The 20,784-nt window shown below is 38.1% G+C and overlaps 1 non-coding gene across 1 annotated transcript; it reads left to right on the top strand.

The window, feature by feature from the left end:
* Nucleotides 1-11,892: 11,892 nt before the first annotated feature.
* On the top strand, nt 11,893-11,999 carry LOC139865373 (small nucleolar RNA R71). The gene has a single exon (XR_011764897.1). It is a non-coding gene; the product is annotated as a small nucleolar RNA R71 (small nucleolar RNA).
* Nucleotides 12,000-20,784: the final 8,785 nt, after the last annotated feature.

Genomic DNA, 20,784 nt, shown 5'->3' with positions numbered 1-20,784 from the left:
TACCCTTACTCTTGTCCACAACCGAACCTATGAAAATAGTAAACAACGAGAGGGTAAGCAAAGCTTAGTGAATGCAATAATTATACGAATACATATATAATTATACCTACTTGCATACACTTACACAAACCGCAAACATGCTAACAAACACAATTAGCTGATCGTCGCAATAACAAGCTATAAACCTCCAATACCACAAGCTAGCATAACAACCGCATATAAATATAACTCGAATAATATAATATGCTTACCACACAAATAACCATTGTTAACCAATAGTACAAGGGAACGGCGCTCGCGAAAACGTCATCGGTGTTCACAACATCCGTTAGGGCACTTAACACCTCGCACCACTAACCCCTAGGGTGGCACCTTAACACCTCGGTACATCACCCCGAGTGGCATCTTAACACCTCGATGCATCACTCATTAATTTACGGAGTGGTGTCTTAACACCTCGACACTACACTCCTAGGTGGCATCTTAACACCTCGATGCTACACCCGAGTGGCATCTTAACACCTCGATGCTACACTCTTCACGTGAAACATGGTGTCTTAGCACCTCGACACTACACATTTCACGCTACAACAAATAGATACATTATATACATACGCATATAATTATTCCACTCACCTCAAAGTCTTGTGAAAAGATACCCGAGCTTGCGAAACCTCAAAGTAATGTACCTATCACATTATATATATAATCAAACGCAAAATCAAGTCAGTCAACCAAACCCTTTCACCATTCTAAGCCATTTTGACCCAAGGTGCAATTTCAACCCATTTGCACCCTTAACCCTAAATTGGGTCAACACACACCAAAACCCTAATCATTCGTCAAGATGGGTTTAAAACACACTTAGGTCACAAGGCTAACTCGTTTTCATACTTGCTAGGCCGCTTAGGTCATTAAAGACTCATTTGACCCATTTCAAAGTCAACACACCCATTTGGGTCATCCATACCTAATAACACCCATTTACATATCATTAAAGTGTTCTAGTACTTTAACTAACCAATTAAGTTCATAATCATCAATCTAACACTTGAAAACCCTAGTTAGTCATCTTTGGGTCTTCATGACCCAAATTCATCCAAAAACACCCCATTCACCCACAAATGGGTTTTAAGTTCATCATTAACCCTAACTCTAACCCTTTCATAAATTAAACAAGGAAATCAAGATTAGAGCATACCACTATGATCAAAACGTAGCTAGAGGAAAGATGAACAACTTTAATACCCGCACTTTGATTCGAAATCGCCTCCTTCTTCCTTGATTCAAGCTTTCCCTCACTAAGAATCTCTCTCTCTAGAAACTAAATTGGAAGAAGTGAAGTAGATGAAAATGGAGTTATGAGGCTCCCCAAAACTGATCTAGGGCCTTAAGGTCGGCCCTCAAGTGAATTTACCCAATTGCCCTCAAAATATCTAATTAAAAACAAAGTGAGCTGTCAGCCAGTAATGGCGCGGCGCGCCATAAGGCCGCGCGGCGCGCCAAATGCCCAGTTCAGCTTCTTTTGCCTTTTAATTAAATACAACCTAAACCCCACAACTTGAATAACTTATACACACATAAGTACAATAAAATATTCGGGTCTTACATTTTATAACTGCCAAAATTACCTGAACCGACACACGGTCGCGCCGCGACCTAAATTGTCGCGCCGTGACATATAATACGAAATTTTACCCTCTTTAAACCAACTTCTGATCTGGAAACACGTGAAACGTCACAGGGCGGAAGCATTTGTCGTGCCGCGACAGAACACTGAAACTGATTCCTTCGTCTATTTTGCACTCTTTCAATACTAATAATAACTTAAAAACCAAACTACCCCATATTTACTTAACATTTCCAACCCAGGAGCACCAATAATAATAACCAGTCAACAAAATGCCTCAAAAGCTTCAAAAACCGCATCTCTTCTACAAACAGCTCTTCAAACTCGAACATTCTCAATATTATCAAAATAAACACCAAATCGTATCCGAATGGACTAAATTATGATCGATATCGCTAAGGAAAACGTGTATAAAATATGCGATATCAAACCACCCCACACTAGAGTTTTGCTTGTCCTCAAGCAATTAAACTCGATAATAATCTTCTACCATATAATAACTTCTTCCAACATGTATGTAGAACCAAACGAACAAGAAACCAACTAACAACTAGCGTGGGCACGATTTGGAGTAAATAACCACCATGATTCCCACTTGCATTCCCCCGAAGTAACTTCCCAAACCACGACAATATGTAACAATTATAGTAACCAAAGTTAACCACGAATTACGTACCATAATGATGAAGTAGAGAATCTCGAAAAATAAGTCTTCAAAGTAAACGGGAATCAAGTGGGAACCGAGCACCAACTAGTATAGCAATCGGACAAATGTTCCAAAAGAACGCATGGACTACCCCGCAATTGGTCAAGCCAAGCCTCCCACAGTACCTAACATCGCGAGATGTCGGTAAGAAAATAATGTGCTTAGGAGGATACACATTACGTCCAGATATCATCGATAATCATGAGGTGATCATCTAATCCGTTAAGTCAACCATAAAGATTGAGGTTCATCAGGCTTAAAAGCTGATATCTTACCTTTCCGGAGGTTATCCACTGGGAATCTGATCAATCACTGACATTTTGTGTATCATGGTGCGCTTCCCATTTGACTAGCAAATCTCCCTCATTGAGATAAGCTTTGACTACCAGCTTCCCTGTTTGACGTTGAGGCCTGGTAGATTTCCAGTCGATTTTAGCAATGACTTTTCAAGACTTTTCGTCACCCTACAACTGGTCTGGACTACATCTTCTAAAACAAATCAGCAAGTGTGTCGTTCGGGAGACTTGACTCCCTTAAGGATGGAAAAGATACATCATGTGTGGTTAAATAAGGTGGTTGGGTGCAACATTGTCCTTGTTAGGAGAAACAATGAGGATCGCCCTGTTTAAATTTTCGATCTAGTGAATGGTCCGGTTTCGACTATACGCCACTATCACCGTTCATACGGTTGACACCTGCCTTAGTGCAGATGACCTACTATTAAATTTTAATGTTCATGTAGGATTTCACATTCAAAATAATGAACATGTTTTGAAAGTTCAAGACTTTCTCCTCTAACAGTACCTCATCGTAAAATGATGGGTAATGAAATGGCACGCTTAAGAGGTATATGTACCAAGCGGAACGGTCGGAAGACTTTACTTCCTTAATGAGTGGATCTGAGTCACTCGGAAGTGCCAATCTGTTTCAATTGACACCGGTTTGCCTACTTCCCACATGACAAGCTTTTCTGCTTGTTTTAAGAAAGGTAAGAAGTAGATACTACCCTTCCAATAAATGCCAAAAACCTTTGGGTGCCATAGCTTTTGGCTATAGGTTGTGTTGTCTAAGCAAACACAAGCACGTAGCTATTGCTCCTAAAAAGGACATCACTGGTGAAGCTCTAGGCTCCTCTTCCCACAGTATCACACCATTAAATGATGTAATAATAAAATGATATAGTTTCGGAAGTCTTCTATACCAAGTAACCAAAAATTTTTGATCTGGTACGTGATTCGGTCACAATCACGCTATGCAATCACCGCTCTCTTACGGTTTACACCCGTTTTGGTACAGGTGACCTACTATTGAGTTCTCCGAACTCGTAGGATTTCATGTCCAATGGTAATGAACATGTGGAACACTTTTGGCTTCTTTGATATCATGAAATATAATATAAAATACCAAGCCATATCAAAAACAAAAGTTTTGGTCGAATTTTCAATTGTTTTTCCACTTTTTTTTTATTTTTTATAACTAACTTTTCTTTTCTTTTTTTTCCCTAAATTTTTCAAAAAAAAAAATTTTTACGACCAAAACCCCGTGAAACATCAAGTCTTTTAGTATCAAAACTAGTTTGATGATGATTCCATTAACAACCAACCCGAGAGATTTTACATCCCCACCCCACACTTGAGATCAAGTAATGTCCCCATTACTTGAGATCAAAAATAGATTAAAATCGAAAGGGTAAGAAAAATAAAAACTTATCGAGGTAACCACTGATCGTGGAATGACAGTGACAGATGGCGCTGAACTTACTGTCAGCATAAGAACATCGTCCATTCCCGATCCTCACACCAATATCATCACTCAAGTAGTTTTGCTGAACTTAATGCCAGACTTGAAAAATTGTTTCACCAACATACCTAATAAAAGAAAAACACAAGAAAACTACATAAATGGGACAAGGTGGCACCACCCGGTACCGAAACGCCTTGTCCCCGAATAAATCCACAGTACATAAGCAAAATATAAAATTATCCAAGTACAAACCAACGAAATGGAAATAGTTTAAAACAAATTACAACATAATCACGGGCTCACAGGCCCTCCTCACTGAAACCCATCATACGGCCAGTTGTCGTGCGGATACTGCTGCTCGAACCTCCTACGTGCATCCTCAAACCTTTCCTCCTCACTGTAAATCGGGGCCTGAACTCGAGGCCGAACTGGACTGCGATAATAAACCGGTGACTGATCTTGTGTACCATAATAATTCTCCGGGTTATAGTAGAAAAGACGAGCGTTGTGCCTTTGCCAATCGCCTCCATATGCCATCCATTGCTGGTCATGCAAAGACTCAGCCGACCTCTCATCTACCCTCTGCTGAATTTCCCACATACGATCATTATGCGACCGTTGTTCTCCCCGAAACTCATCAAAGCTGTCTGACACACCGATTCGCACGTTATCAACCCGCGACACTAAGTTATCCCAAATTTCTTGGGAAATACCCTAAGGCTGACCCTCCGCTGGCACATTCGGAGCAACCGGCTCCGCCTCTTCACCTCCTTGAACATTAACACCGGCCTCGTGCTCTTGTGGCTCAACATATGCAACCAAGCCAACCCGATTCGCATCCCACATCACAAAACGCACATTAAGATAAAACCTTAAATTGAAAGGTTTCATCACTTGCAAGGGGTCGGTTAATCTTGTACACCTGCTAAAATTGATGTCGAAAAATCGTGCAATCTTTGTAACAAAATGACCACCCAGCAGTGGCCTCGAAGAGCGTGTCTCCCTCGACTGATTAGATAAATAGGTAGCAATCAACATACACAAATCAACCTACGCATTATGCCGAAATCGATGCATTATCCACAACTCGGTAGAATTAACTTTATCATTCCCATTCCTTCGTCCACAAAAAGTACACGACAATAGTTTATGGAGTAACCGTAGATCTCTGCTTTGAATATCGGAGCCCTTCGACTCATTAGACAAAAATGGAGTTAAACCTGAAATTTCAAACCAAAAATCTCGCTCATTATAATCATCTTGATTCCCGATGAACTCAGTTTCTTTTTTTAAATAGCGTATCAAAGACTTCTCATCTAATTCTTCATACAAATTTAGTGCTCGAGACAAATCAATTCGGCTCATGGCTCGACTTTCCCCTCCTAAATGAAATGTCAGAAAGCCTTGATCCGTCCCATCCCTTCGAGAACGGAAACTCAAAGAAGAGAAAAACTCAACAATTAACTCACGGTAAAGATCGTCTCTTAATGAAAAAGCACGTTCCCAAGTGCCAAGATCAACCCCCTGTCTCGACATCACCAACATATAAGCAATATCCTCTCTTACCTCATTAAATGCACTATTCAATTCATCCCAACTAAAATACCAAGTTGCTTGAATATTCCGAACTGAAATGTATCCAAAATATTCCGAGAATTGCTCCTCAACGTATTGCAACCAAACCTCCGGATTAGTTCTTCGCTCTTCATCCCTTCGGGATTGAGCCGAGGAAGATGATGGAGCATCAAATCTGCTTCTCTACATACATGAAATAAAAACCAAACCAAACATAAAACATTGAAAAGTTAGCGTTAGAAAAAAAAATCAACATGTTCCACATACTTGCACCAAGTACCATTAATACTCGTCTCAACTTCAATTAGGCATTTAGACAAAAGCAAGTATCGACAACATATGTTTGTGTTCAATGGTATCAAATTCAAACCAATTCTCAAAACTCTATATCATGTAAGTGCCTCATTAAACAATCTCCATTTAACTCAATTTCACAAACTCATCTAGTTAATTAACCTACTCCACGAAGAATAAACCATTCCAACAACCAAATAAACATCTCATAAATCACATAAATCATCATGTTTTACCAATTTTCAAAATCACAAATGAGCCGCCCAAATCACCCCACACTATCTTAAAGCATATATCTATTAGCAAACATCATCCTAACAAACAAAATCCCCAAACATTCAACATCAAATTCGGATTTATCACTACCCTAATCTCAAGAATCAATATTATGCATAAACATCACAAGAATTCATGAAGAATACACAATAATATCATATTCATCATATTCATCAACAATTCATCAAATACTAAGGCATAAAAGTTTCAATTAAACAAACCCCTTAAAATTTCAAACATGAACCCTAGAATTAATACAATTAATCAAGAAACATGAGAGAGAAAAAAACAAGAGATTAGTCAAAATCGGACCTTAACCGGCATGTTTGCACAATGAATTGAAGAAATTAGGTAGCAATTAGTGTTAATTGAAACTAGGGTTTGAGAGCTCTAACTTTGCTTGATAGGTAAGTGTGAGAATGGTGGGTGAAAAACTGATCCAAAACCCCCTAAAAAGAGTTAAAATCCCGTCGGTTATGTAGTGGGTCGGGTTGACCCATTTAATTTAAAACCTAAACCGTGGGGGTTGGAACCTGTGCGACAGAACTGTCACGCCGCGACATAAGTCGTCGCGCCGCGGCGTTTCGCTATACCTGATTCTCATTCCTTAAAAATACGTGACCCATAAAACTTTTGAAACCTTGCGCCGCGACCGCAAATGTCGTGCCGCGGCAATGAACGTGTTTAAAACCCATTTTTAAATGGCTTTCTGTAACCAAAACCTGTGTTATGTCGCGCCGCGACCCTGTTTGTCGCGCCGCGGCAATGGGCTGGACCTGGTACCTCGACTTTTTAAGCTATGCAGCAGACTCCAATTCCTTTAAACACCAAAACAACCAACAAAACAGCAAGTAATCGATCATAATTAATCATTTAGCATTTAAGACTCAGCAAACCCGTGATCAAACCTATTAATACAAACTATACAACAATGTGAACCATGTTTAACGAGTCGTTCACAAAACTCGTTTCCCACTTCAAGTAACCTTAGGATCGGGTTCAACGCGAACCCCGTCATCAATCACCATCGGACCATCAAAATACTTCTTCACACGATGTCCGTTAACCTTAAAAATAGTACCGCTTGCGTTTTTCAACTCAATCGTACCGTACGGGTACACCTTAACAACCTCAAATGGTCCCGTCCACCGGGATTTAAGTTTTCCCAGTAAAAGTTTTAATCTAGAGTTAAACAAAATCACTCGATCGCCTTCATTAAACTTATTTGGACCCTTTAACTTCCTATCATGCCATTGCTTGGTTTTCTCTTTATAAATTAACGAATTCTCATACGCATCAAGGCGTAATTCACCAAGCTCATTCAATTGCCCCGCCCTTAGGCGTCCGGCTTCCTTCAAATCCAAATTGCACTTTTTAAATGCCCACAAAGCTTCATCGAGCTTGTTCGCCCACTCCTTCGGATTCGAGCCCACTGTTTTCTCTAGAATCCCTTTGAGAGCTCGATTGGTGTTCTCAACTTGTCTACTCGTTTGGGGATGGTATGAAGTAGAAACTTTATGGAGAACTCCATATCACTTCAATACCTTCGCCATTTGGGCGTTACAAAAATGAGTACCCCTATCGCTAATTAAAGCTTTAGGAGTTCCAAATCGAGAGAATAAACGCTTAAGAGAGGAAATCACAACTCGTGCATCGTTTGTGGGCAAAGCTTGAGCTTCTGCCCATTTAGACACGTAGTCAATGGCAACGAGTATGTAACTATAATTCTGATATTTCAGAAATGGCCCCATAAAGTCAATTCCCCAAACGTCAAATATTTCACAAACTTGGATGCTTTGTTGAGGCATCTCATCCCATTTGGCGACTTTACCGGCCCTTTGACAAGAATCACATGACTTGCAAATCCGGTGGGCATCCTTGAAAATTGTCGGCCAAAAGAAGCCGGCATCATAGACTTTACGCCCCGTGATTTGGGGTCCAAAATGCCCACTGGTAGGCCCACTATGGCACTCGGTCAAAATACGCATACACTCCTCACCGGAAACGCACCGGCGGATAACCCCATCGGGACAACAACGAAAAAGATAGGGAGCCTCCCAGAAATAGTACTTAAGGTCACTGAAGAATTTCTTCCTCTTTTGATGCGACCACCCTTTTTCAAGAATCTCCCAACAAGATAATTAGCAATGTCCACGTACCACGGCTCGTCCACCTTGTCCATCGCCATGAGATATTCATCGGGAAAATCATCATGGATATCCGATTCGTGAAGGACTTCGAGATTTGGATTCTCGAGTCTAGACAAGTGGTCAGCCGCTAGATTTTCAGCACCCTTCTTATCCCGGATCTCGATGTCGAATTCTTGTAAAAGCAAGATCCATCTAAGCAGTCGAGGTTTCGCATCCGGTTTCGAAAATAGGTACTTCAGAGCAGAATGGTCCGTAAACACTATAGTCTTAGACAAGACTAAGTAGGACTGAAACTTATCAAAAGAAAAGACCACCGCAAGAAGCTCCTTTTCAGTGGTAGTATAATTCAATTATGCTCCCTGCAAGGTCTTGCTTGCATAGTAGATGGGTCGGAAATGTTTCTCGACCCTTTGACCCAAAACTGAGCCAACAGCAAAGTCAGAAGCATCGCACATAAGCTCGAACGGAAGGGACCAATTCGGAGCAATTATGATTGGTGAATTGATCAGTTTCTCCTTAAAAAGATCAAATGCCTTTTGGCACTCGTCGGAGAAATTCCAAGGCGTGTCCTTTTCGAGGAGTTTGTTCATCGGGTTAGCAATTTTAGAAAAATCCTTAATAAACCGCCGGTAAAAACCGTCGTGCCCGAGAAAACTCCGAACACCTTTAACATCGGTGGGAGGTGGAAGGTTCTTAATAGCCGTTACCTTCGCAGGATCCACCTCAATACCGTCCTTGGAAATCTTGTGCCCGAGAACTATGCCCCCTTGAACCATGAAATGGCACTTTTCCTAATTGAGCACGAGATTAGACTTTTCACACCGTTCCAACATCCGTTCTAAATTCAGAAGGCATGAATCAAAAGTGTCACCAAAGACTGAAAAGTCATCTACGAACACCTCCATGCAATCCTCTATCATATCGTGGAATATGGCCATCATGCACCTTTGAAAAGTGGCTGAAGCATTGCAAAGGCCAAAGGTCATGCGTCGGTATGAAAATGTGCCATACGGGCACGTGAAAGTAGTTTTCTCCTGGTCCTCGGGCGAGATAGGAATTTGGAAATAGCCCGAAAAACCATCAAGAAAACAATAAAAGTTGTTTCCCGCTAACCTCTCTAGCATTTGATCCATGAAAGGTAACGGGAAGTGGTCTTTGCATGTGGCGCCGTTCAACTTTCGATAGTCAATACAAACATGCCACCTCGTGACAGTCCTAGTGGAAATTAACTCATTTTTATCATTGGTGGTAAGATTCATACCACCTTTCTTAGGTACACAGTGTACCGGGCTAATCCAAGGACTGTCAGAGATCGGGTAAATCAGACCTGCATCGAGGAGCTTAATGATCTCTTTCTTCACGACATCTTGCATGTGAGGGTTCAACCTCCTTTGACGTTGCACCACAGGTTTGGAGTTATCCTCCATTAGGATTTTGTGGGTGCAATAGGAGGGACTAATACCCTTAATGTCGTGAATTTTCCACGCAATGGCCGGTTTATGGGCCTGCAGCATGGTTACAAGCTCAGTTTTCTGACCTGTAGTAAGAGAAGAAGAAATAATTACCGGAAGCTTAGATTCCTCCTGCAAATAAGCGTATTCCAAATGATCAGGAAGTAGCTTCAATTCTAACTCGGGAGGTTCTTCAATTGAAGACTTGCTCCGGTAGTCCGCATCACACTCGAGTTCTTTGAACTCCTCCTCAGTCGGCTCATAGCCGTTTTCCATCAAAGTGGTCAAAATATCCACCTCCTCAACCTGCAACTCTTCATCAATTTCAACCAATGAACACTCTCCTGAACCCTGTAACTCTGGGAATTCCTGCAACAACTCAGAATGGACATTCACAGTGTTAAGAAAATAGCATACATCATTGGTGTACGCAGGGTATTTTAAATTATGGTCGATTGAAAAAGTTGCATGCAAATTATCTATCCGAAGGGTCAACTGTTGGCCATATACATCAATGATATACCTAGCAGTATTTAAAAATGGCCGACCTAAAATCAGTGGAATCCTTTCATCCACTTCCATATCTAACACCACGAAATCGGCCGGAAAAACCAAAGACCCGGTCTTAACTAACATATTCTCGATAATTCCACGAGGGAATTTAATAGAGCGGTCTGCTGAATAGCCATTCGTGTGGGTTTCAACTCCCCGGGGTCTAGCTTCAAATAAATAGAGTAAGGCATTAAATTTATGCTAGCCCCCAAATCTGCCAATGCCCGCATACAATCCAAGTTACCCAATAAACAAGGAATGGTAAAACTCCCAGGATCCTCAAGCTTCTCGGGAAGCTTGTTTGCAACTACCGCTGAGCATGCGGCATTCAACTTGACTGAAGACACGTTCTCCAGCTTCTTCCTGTTAGTTAGCAAGTCCTTAAGAAACCTTGCATACTTGGGCATACCTGCAATCACATCAATAAAAGGCAAATTAATGTTAACTTTTTTAATCAAGTCCATGAACTTGGACTTTTCTGCCTCCAACTTCTCCAGTCCCTGCTTCCTCGAGAATGGGAGCGGTGGTTGATACTCTTTAACTACCGGTTTAGCAGCAACAGTTTCCGGTACCCTCACAACCTTCTCAATCACCTGTTCCGGCTCCTTATCCCCCTCCGGTTCACTAACAATAACCGGCTCCCTATCCTTAACCAACGGCACTCATAAATCATCCTCATCGGGCTTACTTGGTGAATCATATGCTAAACCACTGCGGGTAGTGATAGCATTAACGTGCCCATTCTTCGGGTTGTTATCGGTCTTACTCGGTAACTCCCCTGGTTTCCTCACAGTATTCTGGCTAGCAAGCTGACCAATTTGTTTCTCTAGATTCTGAATCGCTACTTGTTGATTTCGAAACATTTGGTCATTCTTCTCATTGTTCTGAGTAACAGTAGTAACAAGCTGAATTTGAGATATCACAAGCTTCTCGATCACAGCTTCAAGGTTGGACTTTTTCTCTTCGGCTTGGGGTTTCTAAAAATACCCCGCAGCTTGCTGTTGATATCCTCCACTAGAACCTGGCTGGAACCTCGAACCTTGATTACCTTGAGGATTATAGGGATTATTGAAATTCCTATTAAACTGCGCACGTCCCTGAAACTGATTTTTGTTCTGCTGACTAATATAAGCTATCTCTTCCTTCTGATTCATAGTCAAACCTGCATCACAATCTTTTGCCAGATGCAATCCCCCACAATACTCACAACCCACCTTCATACCATGAATGTCCTTATTTATCTTCTCCAAATTCCTACCAAAGGAATCCAACTTAGCACTTATAGACCCAAAATCGTCATATGCACCCTGGGTTTCGGTTCTCTTAACTGAAGCTGAATGGAATGACTCATGATCTTAATGCCATTCGTGAGAATAAGCAGCTTGCTTTTCAATTATCTCTAGCGCCTCTTCTTCGGTCTTATCCATTAACGTACCACCTGCTGCTTGATCAATAGTCTGACGAGTTGGGATATCACAACCCTTGTAGAAAATCTGGACCTTCTGTAAATCATTCAACCCGTGTTGCGGACATGAGCGTAACAAAGTAGTAAAACGGTCCCAAGCATCAAATAATGTCTCACTGCTCTTTTGTCTAAATTGTGAAATTTCTGCTTGAAGTCTAGCAGCTCGAGACGCAGGGAAAAACTTCGATAAAAACTTATCCTCCAAAGTCTCCCAAGAGGTAATCGTGCCCTCTGGTTGCTTATCTAACCATCTTTTGGCTTCTCCCTTAAGAGTCCAAGGGAAAAGCCTCGTCTTGATTGAACTATCGGCAACCTCATGCAACTTAAACAAATTGAAAACATCATTAAAATTACGAAGATGCTCGTTAGCATCCTCAGTATCCTTGCCATGAAATCGGCAATCAGAAGAAATCAAATTCAGGATCGGCCCTGTAATTTGAAAAGGCTGAGTGATGTTCGGTTGAGTAATCAAGTTGCCTTGGCCCCCTCGTGTGGCCTTCAACTTTTGTGTCATAGTCTGAGGACGAGGTGGTTGTTCTTGGTCAGCCATATCTTCAGTCTCGAAAAGATCTAAGGAAATGTAAGATTCTTCTTCTTCTCTGATTTCAGGTGGTTTATCGGGCACCACAGTCTCAGAACTACTTCCCAAATTAATTATATTAGCACTTGAAGAAAAAGATGAATCCACTGTAGACTGTTGTTCGTGAGTTAACGCTCTGAATAACTCTCTTTCGGGTTCTGCAAATGGTTAAAGAATCGGAGAATTAGAAGAACGCGTATGTGGCATGCACTACCTGTTATCTGCGAAATCACAACTAACAACTGATTAAACGCACCGATTCAACTGAAAATAACGAAAAGAAATAATAAACTATAACTAAACTAAACTAAGAACAATTAGATAACAATCTTAATTTTCGACACAACTGTCCCCGGCAGCGGCGCCAAAAACTTGATGTGTGAAATCTAGTATATAATTTATCTCTGGAAAATGCCGGTTTAAAGATTACTACACACTAACGGGCAGTGTACCCGATCGTGTAATAGTATAAAATTGGTAATTCCGAAATCGTTCCAAGGACAGTTTTAACGTGATAATTAAGTTTGCAACTAATAAAAGTAAACTAAGTTAAACTATAAAAAATCGAAAGTACGAGATAGCTTGTTTTGGTGGCTATTTAACGATTAGCCAAATCAAAGATAGATCAAAAGTAAAAGATAATATTTTTGGGTTTTTAAGTTTAAATAAATCAAATTGCAGACTCAACGAAAAGTAAAGATATTTGAATTCAATAGATAGAAGAATGTTCACCTAGATCTCCTATTCGAAGTGTTGGATGATTTGTTATTAAGCACTAGTTCTATTTATCAATGCACGTAATTACAGAGTCAGTTCACCCAGAGTTCTCTTTTAGCAAACACGTCAAACTAGGATTTATTGGCTTAGGGTTCCCTTTCACCAAAGACCTCTTTCGTTTGTGACTTAGTAATTAGCTAATTATAAGATTAAGATTCAATTGGTTACACGTTCGCTCCACACAATTCACCCCTATTTTGTTCAATCAATGTTACCCGGTTTACCCCCTTGGTCCAGTAAGCACCCAATCGGTTAAGACAAATCAATTGGAAATTAGATCACTAAATTGAAACAGGGTTCCCTTTGTTCAAACAAGATTCACTAATCAACCTAGTAACAATAATCAACACCCACAAGAATGGTTCTTAATCAAAACTAATAATTATCATGTATTAATTAATAAAACTACAAAGTATCATCCAAACACATGCAAATATTCAATCTAGACAAACATTAAAAGTTTAGCCAAAGATCATGGCTAGAACAAAAATCACAATCAAAGTAATAGAAGAATTCATTGTTTTAAACAAAGAGATTAACCTAATTAATGATTGAATTTTGAACGATAGACGGATCGAGACTTGTTTCCGGAATGATTGATGCCTTAGAATGACCTTGGAATTCTCCAAAGATCACCAAAAATCGTCCAAAAGCTGCCACAATTCGTCTGGATGGAAGAATGCCTCATTAGGGTATTTTTCAGGCCTTTTATAACTGCCAAAATTACCTGAACCGACACACGGTCGCGCCGCGACATATAACACGAAATTTTACCCTCTTTAAACCAACTTCTGATCTGGAAACACGTGAAACGTCGCGCCGCGGAAGCATTTGTCGCACCGCGACAGAACACTGAAACTGATTCCTTCGTCTATTTTGCACTCTTTCAATACTAATAATAACTTAAAAACCCAACTACCCCATATTTACTTAACATTTCCAACCCAGGAGCACCAATAATAATAATCAGTCAACAAAATGCCTCAAAAGCTTCAAAAACCGTATCTCTTCTACAAACAGCTCTTCAAACTCGAACATTCTCAATATTATCAAAATAAACACCAAATCGTATCCGAATGGACTAAATTATGATCGATATCGCTAAGGAAAACGTGTATAAAATATGCGATATCAATATACGTTAATTTTAGTTACCAGGGTGCTCAATTTCGTAGAATATTTTGATAAACGTTTCTGGATGAAACAACTGAAATCTTGTGATCCACCTTTATATACAGATTATACGATACATTAAAACTATGAACTCACCAACCTTTGTGTTGACACTTGTTAGCATGTTTATTCTCAGGTTCCCTAGAAGTCTTCCGCTGTTTGCTTATATGTTAGACAAGCTTTGTGCATGGAGTCATACATGCTTTATTCAAGAAAACGTTGCATTCACAAAACTATCATCATGTATCTATTTTGACTGCATTGTCAACGGAAGTATTATTGTAAACTATTATTTACGGTGATTGTCCATATGTAGAAATCATCAGATGTCGAAAACCTTGGATTTAAATATTCATTATGGTATACCTTTTTCAAAGAATGCAATGTTTATAAAACGTATCATATAGAGGTCAAATACCTCGCAATGAAATTGATGAATGACGTATTCGTCCATATGGATTTGGAGCGATCGTCACACATAACCTCAATAAGACATTGGTAGAGTAGTTAGACTCATCATAGATCGAATCATATCAAGTAAAGTTTGATTCCTTCGTTCAGACACACCATTGTGTGATGGTGTGTAAGATGGAGTGGATTGTGAGACAATCCCACAATTCATATGGTCCAAAAACTCGTGACTCATATACTCACTTCCTCCATCAAAGTGAAGTGATTTAATGATCTTTTCAAGCTGATTATCTACTTCATTATGGAAGAGTTTTGAACGTTTCAAAATCTTCATGTTTATGTTTCAACAAGTAAACATAACCATATGTGTTATAACCATCAATTAATGTAATGAAGTAAGATTCACCATTCTAAATATTGTTCTAAATGGCCACATACATCGCTATGTATTTATCCTAAAAGATCTTTAGCTCTTTCACCTAGATCATAGAAAGAAGTCTTTGTCATCTTTTCATATAGATAATTAGATATGACTCGCATACATCAAATGACTCATAGCCAGTTGATTCCAAAAGTCCGTTAGATTGGAATGCGTTGTTTGTTTATATGACCAAGACAACAATGCCATTGATGGTCTTATTCAAGTCTTGCTTCAATCTTTTGGCGATACAAGTATACACATGATTCTCATTTGAAATCACACCACACATATCAATTTCAAAAATACCATCACGTGGATAGGTATTAGAATAAAAATATTATCCTTAGAAACTGAAACACAAAAGTGTGTAAATGCAAGTTCAAAACCAACATCTTTCAAACTATGTAGCTCGTAATACTATGAGCGTAATGCCATTGTTCCAACAAAACAATGAGGTCACTTGGAAAAGTAATCTTATAGGAATCAATATCTTTGGCAGAAGCTCAATCCCCATTGCCAACTCACAAATCCAGTGTGTCTTTCTTCAGTTTAATACTTCTTTTCATTCCCTTCATATTGTTACAGATGTGAAGGCCACAACCGGTAACAAAAGTTCAGGAATCACTAGAAGAAAATATATAACTGTATATGGAATATACCTGATTGCTAGTGTCATAACCCGACCTTAACCATAAGGACGAATACAATAACATATGATTTCATCGCGAGGTATTGACCTCTATATGCGACATTTTTCAAAAACTGCATTCGTTTTTACAATACAAACCATAGCTTTTATTACAAATACAAGGTTTAAACAACTTAATAATGATTATCGTTTAGCGATAATCTTAGACTTACAAACTTTACATGTGATAATAACAATACGACCTCCAACATATTTTACATTACAAATCCTCCGATATGCAGTTTTATTTTTGACACAAATATGCATACTCAAGATCTTGCTTAAATTCAACATGTTGCAGCGGAAGCTTTTAGTTATCACCTGAGAATAAACATGCTTAAAACGTCAACATAAAGTTGGTGAGATATAGGTTTAAAGCCGGCAGCGTTATGAATATAGACCACAAGATTTCATATATAAACGTTTTAATAAAAATATTCTAAGTTGTTGAGCACTTGATAACCATACTTAACATTTAATCAACGTCGCATATTCCCTTTATTATGAAATCTTACTACACCGTACCGAGTGTAGTCACCGAAACGAAGTACTGTGCAACCGTTGAATACTGGTCGTCCAGTCCGGTTGGGGTTGTCAGGCCCGATAGATCTATCAACAGGATTCGCGTTTACAATACCTCATGTAAATAGTAGTTACCAAGTTACAGGGAAGTATGCCAGTGGTACAACTCAACGTAGAATATATTTTTTTAATCACTTGTGTCCATAACGTAAATCATAAAATGCATGTATTCTCATCCCGAAATATTTAGAGTTTAAAAGTGGGACTATATACTCACTTTTGTCTTGAAGGTATTTAACTCGACTTGGTCTCCGATAGATATCACGAACCTAACCATATATATAATATATCAACATATTTTCTTTTCAAGTAATCGTTACATATATATATATATATATATATATATATATATATATATATATATATATATATATATATATATATATATATATATATATATATATATATACTTTAATACTTTTAATATTTTTTTTTGTCCGTAGTTAGCAGTCCGATGTTAGTGGTCCACAATTAGTTGCTTAAATAAAATAAATAAAGACCCCATCGTATTCGTGTTGATCAGAATTAATCTTGACCCATGGTACCATGTTGTCAAATGACGTGTTGCGTACATAAAGTACCATGTTGTCAAATGACGTGTTGCGTACAATCATGAGGTCTTATGATTAATCTTCTCGTGTTGTTTACGGGTGGTCCTGAAATATATAAAATAAAATCATAAGTAAATATATATTAAATATTATGTTAATTAGCCAAGATATGATTAACCCGATTTTTTCATAATATGATATATTACAGGTCTTGAAGTGTTTTTAAAAATCAAGTTAGAAGGATCTATTTAGTTTGCGAACAAGTTTGAAATCACTCAAACTATGTTCTTGTTGTTAGAATTTTATAACACAAAATAAAATAGCTATATAAATATGAATCGAATAAGGTTATGAATAAGGTTACTACCTCATGTTACTTGGACAAAGCTACTGGAAAAGGTAAGAAAAATCTTGGAATCAAAAGAGTGGTGGAGTGGGATTGAAAGATTGGAAGTAATCTCCTTGAAATCGGATGACTATATTGATACGTTCTTGAGTAGGTAAATGAAGAGAGATTAGGGAGTGAATTAACTTGAAAGAAAATTGGAAATGAAATTGTATGTGTGTGTGTGCAAAATAGCATGATTATGGGATGGATATATAGGAGATTTAGTTTGTTTTCTTGCACAAAAGTCACACATGAGGTTAAATGGCTGGTTCCCACATGTAACATCATGTCTAGTGGCTGATCATTGAAGTTTATTGTTGGTATATACCAATAGTAAATACGTATAGAAGCTATGTATGATACGGTTACATATACCCTTGATATACTTGTAAATATTTTGAGGAATCTGAACGAGAATTCAAATATGGACGGGTTTATAACTGTAAAAGAGGCTCAAAACTGGGCTTTTATTTTTGGGTCAAACCGGGCCAAAATAAAATTTTAAGACATTTTTAATAAAGCAATGTTAGCCCAAAAAAAAAATTTCCAAGCTGACCTGGCAGCTCGACCCCAGTCAGGGGCTCTGCCCCTTGGACCCCGCCAGGGGTTGCCACCCCTTGGACCCCGCTTATCGGGGGCGCTGCCCCCGAACCCCCGTCATAATCAAGATAAGTTCAAACAAGTGTGCACTCCACACTTCCCCAAACTTGTTCGATATTTATCAAGATTATTTTGGTTACAAATTAATCGCATTACACTTAAATCATATTGGTGACATAGATCACCAACACATTATATATTGTAAGTATATATGTCAAAGAATGTTACATATAGTTATCGTTTTGATAACTTAAGTTAGTGGTCTCAAAGTATACTTATAACTCATTGTTGTTAGTTCACAATGAAATGTTAAACCATCCTTAAATCATGTTAAATATGTATAGATATGTACATATACATAATCGTATAATTATCGTGTGTTATATAGTTCGTGATATCATCGGTCAAATTGGACGGTCAAACGTTGTGTGAAACTCTTTTCAAAAACATAAGTCTCAACAGTTTGGATTGCTTATCATGTTGGTAAGGTTTATTTTATGTAAATATTAATCTCATAAGTTTAAAACGATCGGAAAAATCCGGGTCGTTACAGCTAGTCTCACCAGCCGTGCTATTTCTTAGCTTAGATTGGTAGATAGGATAATTCCTTCTCCAATGGCTAACTTTTCCACAATGGAAACATTCAGTGTCTTTTGATGGGTTTTCCTTCTTGGAAGGTGGAATATTCTTCCTAGCAAATGATTTGCCATTTCTTATTCCACAAAGAATTTGGCTTATTCTTTTTCACCCTACTATCCTTTTTACCCTGCTCATCGAACAACATCCTATAAGAATTTTGCTGAATAGCAGCAGCTGTCTCAGCAAGAGGATTGAGTAAGGGTTCTTTAATTTTCTTCAACTTCCCTTCATATTTGATAACAGTTCTCAGGTTGTGGTGCCAGTCCAGGAAGTGCGAACTATTCAGTTTATTCTTCTCCAACAAAGAAGGAAATCGGTTTTGATTTACGTTTTGATTGTTTGATATCTACAACATATATAAGATTCAATTTATTATTTTCGATATTGAGCTTTAATAAATTAACTACCTAAGTTTTTATACATTTATTAAAAACAATTAATTTACGAAAGCCTAAGATCCACATAGATGTTCTATAGCCAGATCTGTTGATCAGCTAGCAGTTATGAAGTCTATTGGTAGGTAACGGGTACCAATTGCATTACAAGTGCAACTCTTAGATGTTTATGGGACCTAGAGATATGTGTAGTCCAACAAACCACTATTATCTACTGGCATGTTTGTCTCATCCTTGCCTCGAACTCAGGTCTCATCCTGAATACGATTAAGTCGTCCAATTTGGAAATAGTGGAAATTCACGCTTGTCTCACTATATCAGAAAATCCACCTCATGGCTATAATTCGATTAGGTCTCACCGTAATCATAAAATAACGAGGAGTGTTTGCAAGCTCATTGGATGGCATGACTTAAATTTGACGGGTATTTTTTAAAAGGTTTGTGTCAACGAATAATGCATGCACACAAGATTCGTGACACTATTTGTTAAAAATCATTTTAACCAATTATATATGTCGATCGTGTTTTATGTGTCTAGTTTGTTATTTAATTTCTAGCACAAAAAATAACAAATACACAAACGTGTATCGTTTTAAAACATTTTTAAAAGATTCGCTCATATATAATCTGAGTTTCAAAATAATTTAACTTTAAACTCGTTAGAGTTTAACATTTTAAAATTATCAATTTTAATCTTTCAAACTCGTTACCAGTTTTATTTGATGTTTTCATCAAAAACATTTAGCATATATTGTAATCAACAATTAAATACAAATGCGTAAAATAAAACATAACCATGCATACACACATACATAGCCTAGCCCAAAAATATTATGCTTGATCCCATGAGCCGTCATGGGATCATGAGGTCAAATTAAGGACAATCCATAACTCCCACTTGATTCAAGAACCAAGTGAAAACTTGTCAAACACCATCGTTGTTAACTTGACATGTTCGCCATCTTCTAAGTCAAACTCCATGTTGCATCTTTATCTTCAATCTTCATCTTATTACATTTATTTAAAATTGAAAATACGACTAGTCTAGTACATTTACAAATTGAAATAAACCTAAATACAATATTATGAAACTGAAAATAAATAAAATACAACTTTAGCTTTTATGGCCTCCAAATACATCAAAAACAACATGGCATAAAATTGTCGTAACCAACAATCACAACAATCATACATTGGTCGGGGCATTATGGGCTATGTATACAATTACAATTTAATAACAATATTATTAAACCTATATATGACTTGTCCATGGTTACAATGTATGTGTATAACCATGGAACAAAATAAATATTAACCAACAATTATGCAAGCCATAACTTTCTAAATTCAAAATTTAAAAAGTGAATTTCTTCAGATCTTATTTGTGCGTCATGAGGTAATCAACAAAGTTGACTTTCAAAACCACAAAGGTTTTGACTTTTACCAATTCACCACAAAACTAGATCTAAGAAAATCACGCGACAATTAAGACGGTGTGAAAGCGGCTCATGATACCACTGAAGGAAAATCGTGTGCACTTTTAAATCTGATTACCGCAGCGGATAGTTAAAAAAAATAATCTTTTATTATTTTATAAAATAATCATATATTTAATAAACATGCACACGCTTAAATCGTCCAATTGAGATACAGTTACACCACTAATAATTGTCAAAAATATAAATTCACAAAGTGAGTTAGTAATTGTACCTTTGCGAATTGATGTCCACGTGTAGG

This window comes from Rutidosis leptorrhynchoides, chromosome 8 (genome assembly GCF_046630445.1).
Source record: "Rutidosis leptorrhynchoides isolate AG116_Rl617_1_P2 chromosome 8, CSIRO_AGI_Rlap_v1, whole genome shotgun sequence".
In the NCBI taxonomy this organism is placed as follows: domain Eukaryota; kingdom Viridiplantae; phylum Streptophyta; class Magnoliopsida; order Asterales; family Asteraceae; genus Rutidosis; species Rutidosis leptorrhynchoides.
This window is presented reverse-complemented; position numbering and strand designations above follow the sequence as displayed.